This window comes from Miscanthus floridulus, chromosome 15 (assembly GCF_019320115.1).
Source record: "Miscanthus floridulus cultivar M001 chromosome 15, ASM1932011v1, whole genome shotgun sequence".
Lineage (NCBI taxonomy): Eukaryota > Viridiplantae > Streptophyta > Magnoliopsida > Poales > Poaceae > Miscanthus > Miscanthus floridulus.
In genome coordinates, this window is record NC_089594.1 from 8,422,002 (window position 1) to 8,426,380 (window position 4,379).

Sequence of the window (4,379 nt, forward strand, 5' to 3'; positions counted from 1 at the left end):
TTATATTTATATATACTACGTTTAGGTACGGTGATTGACAGACTACTGCGACGATATCGGTACATGTGAATAAATAACCATCCGTACTAGTTGACCTTGCTTACGTGATCAGCTCGGCGAGCATTTCTCCACCGGACGGCACCGTACTTAGTCAAGGAAGAGCTCCGATTCTACGAGGAAGGGAACACGGTCTTCCACGACCGTTGTCGCTCTCCCTCGTAGAATCAAAGCTCCTCCTTGACGTCCATTGCCGCTCGGCAGAGAACATCCTCGCCGACCTGAACACGGTCCGCAAGTTCAACTAGTAAGGATTTGCTATAATTTTCTAACTATTTTCTAACTTTATATTTATATATACTTTAACCTTCTTTCATGTAAATATGCAAGCTTGAAGTGATTTTGAGCTAAATTGCTTACAAATGAAAAAAACCACAATAAAGAACCATAAATATATATAGTGAACAAAATGGCATAAGAAAATGGTAAAAAATGAGAGTATGAGATTGGTAACCTTTACAACTGAAGAATCGACGGAGGAATCGAAGAAATCGACGGAGGAATCGAAGAATGGATGGAGGAACAATGGAGGGAGGGAGGAAGCAAGAACACTACTGCAGTGAGCTTCAAAATGTGCTGAGCTCGGGCTTGGGGAGGAAGGAGGAGATGGCCGATTTATAAAGGGAGAACATTTAGTCCCGGTTGATGGATCCAACCGGGACTAAAGGTAACTTTCCAACCCCGGGCGCAGCCACGGCCCGGGAGTAGACCTTTACTCCCGGTTGGAGCCACCAACTGGGAGTAAAAGTATACCTTTAGTCCCGGTTGGTGGCTCCAACCGGGACTGCAGGTCCCTGCCACCTCTGTCTGGCGCAGTAGCCGTTGGGCAGGGACCTTTAGTCCCGGTTGGAGCCACCAACCGGGACTAAAGGTATCTCTAGTCCCGGGCGCAAAAAATTCCGGGACTAGAGCCCATTTTGGTCGAGGATCAAAGGTCTATTCTCTACTAGTGAAGTCAGCAAGACGTGCACACATGACATCATCAAGAAGGACATTGCTGGGCTTCAAATCACAATGGACCACAGGGGGCACAGAATGGTTGTGTAGATAATCCAAAGCAGAAGCTATATCCATTGCTATTGTTATTCTGCTGCCCAAACTCAATGGACTTCTCAACCCATACTTGTTCAAATTAGGATACAGCCAGCTCTCTAGGCTTCCATTATGTATATATTCAAGAATAAGAGCTTTGAATGGATGTCCTGATGGATCAAACGTTGAGCATGCAGTAATCACCCTTACAAGATTCCGGTAACGAGTGTTCCTCAGTGCTTCACACTCTGCAACGAAGCTCTTTGGTGTGCCAAGTTCATCGAGTTTGAAAACCTTGATAGCAACTATATGCTCTTCGAGCCCCACTCTACCTTTGTAGACTGATGCTGATTTTCCAGAACCAATCAAGTTGGCCAAAGAGAAATCATTTGTTGCCTTGACTAAATCAGCATAAGAGAACTTCCTCAACTCCTTGCAAGGTGGACGAGATTCTTGTTTAACTTTTTTTCTCTTCTTCAAGAGAACGACGACAAAGCATGAGAAGATGGCCAAGGAAAGAGCAGTAAATCCTGCTATCTTCAGAATAGCGTAGGCTTTTCTCTTTTTTTATCTCACTTCACTGAAGAGTGGAAGCTGTGGCAAGTGGATACTTCTGGCACACAACAACTTGTTACCTTCAATGAACACAACCTCTCCTATGTTCTGAAATATCCCACCAGTCGGTACCGGTCCTTCGAGGTTGTTGAACGACAAATTGAGAAGCATCATAGAGATGAAAAGCTCAAAGAACTCAGGAACTTCACCAGACAAGTAATTTCGAGAAAGATCCATCTCACTGATGCCTCTCAAACTAATGAAAGATTCAGGGATTTTCCCATGTAGAAGGTTCCCTTCCATGTGGAGGGACCCCAAGTGCACGCAGGATCCTAGAGTGGAGGGGATTGTTCCACTCAGTTGGTTATTGGAAATATTCAGCATGTCGAGGTTTATCAAGCCGCCAATCTCCAATGGCATGTCTCCAGATAGTTCATTGTGAGACAAGTCCAGACCTTCCGAAAGCAAGGAAAGGGTGAAGAGCTCCTTCGGTATGCTACTAGTGAAGCCATTACAGGAGAGGTTAAGAGTTTCCAGATTTTTGCAGTATCCTAAAGCTCTTGGGATCAAGCCACTGAAATTATTTTCTTGTAAATAGAGCTCACTCAGTTTGTTGAGGTTACCAATGGATGATGGAACCTGTCCAGAAAGTTTGTTTTGGGATAAGCTAAGGACAAACAAGTTTGGAAGGTTTCCAATGGAGTCAGGGAGGTTTCCAGCAAGTAAATTATTTTCCATGTAAAGAAGGGTAAGGTTTGTAAGGTGCTCTATCTCTGGTGGTATGGTTCCAGATATCTGATTTTCTGTTAACAATAATACTTGTAAACTTCTTGGAAGGTTCCCAGTGGAAACAGGTAATTCTCCTTTAAGGATGTTCCTGTCTAGGTTTAATAGAACCAACTGGCTGCAATTTGCCAATGAGGACAAGAATGACCAGTCTCCGGCTTCTAGCTGATTCATCCCAAGATTCAGTTCAGTTAAGCTGGACAGGTTCCCAAGAGAAAGAATATTACCTTGGAATGAATTGTCACGGAGGTCCAACACCTGAATATTTGTTGCATTGCCTAGTGAAGCAGGGATCTGACCATGGAAATGATTTCCTTGCAGAATCAGTGTTTGGATGTTTGGAAGGGTAAAACCTATGTCATATGGAATTTGGCCACTGAGTCTGTTGGTGCCGACGGCGAGGTATGTAAGTGTTGTTTTGTGGTAAAGAGAGGCTGGAACAGTCCCTGACAGGTTGTTGAATGTCAGGTCCAATTGTTCCAGGTTTTGTGGTAAAGATGTGCACTAGTGGTGGCACCGACCCAACAAAGTTATTGCCTCCAAGGCCTAAGACTTCAATCGATGAGCTGTTAAAAAGACCGGAAGGAATCTCCCCACTGAGATGGTTGTTTGTTAGATATAGGAATACAAGCGATGAACTGTTTGCAAGGAAAGCTGGGATACCTCCTGTCAGCGTGTTGTTGGCGACAAGTAGAGCTGAAAGGCTGCAGATTGTACCCAGCCTATCTGGGATTCTGCCATGTAGCTTGTTGTTGCGCAGGATGATCTCCTGCAGTTGTGAAGTTTTATTGCTCACTAGACTTGAGGGGATCTCACCTTCAAGGAGATTGGTTGAAAGATCGATGAACCGGAGGCGGGAGCAGGAGGACAGAGTGCTCGGTATCATGCCCATGAGGTTGTTGTAGCTGAGGTTTAAATAGAAGAGTCGATTCAGGCTGCCGAGCTCAAGCGGGATGTGCCCGTTCAGCTGGTTGTTTGGAAGGTGGATAGCCCTAAGGAAAGTGAGGCTGCCGACACATGGCGGTATCTGGCCACTGAGGTTCGCTGAGTCAAAATCCAGCATGGTGACACGAGATGTGTGTCTCTTCCCACAGGTGACACCAGGCCAGCTGCAGTACTGCACTGACGAGTCATTGCTCCATGAAGCCATGGCTCCGGCAGTATCGGAGTTGGAGAGGTGGAGCTTGAGGCAAAGCAGGGCCTGGAGATCAGTATCATCGGATGTCGTGCTGTGAAGTGTAGCAGGAGCTGAAGAAGATACAGTTGAGAATGAGAGGAAGCAGGATGTGCATGCAAATGCAAGCAAGATGGTGACCACAAGCACAGGGAAACCAGGAATGGTGGCCATCTACACGGCGGCGTTGCTGCTGCTGCTGGTGTTTCTACTTTGGATTCCAAACTTTGAGTTGTGGTGCTTGTGAAGCTAACGTGTGTGCATATTTATTACAGAGCTAGCACACTCCCACCTTAGCAGTTAGCTTATTTTAAACCATAATGAGTAGTGCTTATTTTTCAGTCACACCAAGTGGTCAAACTTGGACATGGTTTGTAACACGTCAATAGACCTGCGCACTACTGCCACTACGGCTATGTACACTGCTGCGAGAAGCATTTCTTTACATGCAAACCGGCCACCACTTCAAGAAGACAAAAAAAAAAGAGTGGTTTCTAAGATTTTAAAACCATAATGTCAGTCTCACATGCTACATCTCCACTACTGAACTATACACTCACTCATGGGTGAGCATATGATACTAGCCCTAACACGCACACTTTAATGCACAGGTATATAGCAGTAAATAAACAGTGTGATGTTAAACAGTACTGAACCGTGTTCTGAATAGGACCGAACAATATCGAGAACAGTAGGCAAAAAGTGTTGAGGGTGCCAGAAGTCTTGCACGCACGAGGGAGTATATCTTATTATTCTTTCATATTAGCTTTTTGTA

At 45.1% G+C, this 4,379-nt stretch overlaps 1 pseudogene; it reads right to left on the reverse strand.

Annotated features, from left to right (window-relative positions):
• Nucleotides 1-978: 978 nt before the first annotated feature.
• LOC136508843 (receptor kinase-like protein Xa21) lies at nucleotides 979-3,822 on the reverse strand (annotated as a pseudogene).
• Nucleotides 3,823-4,379: the final 557 nt, after the last annotated feature.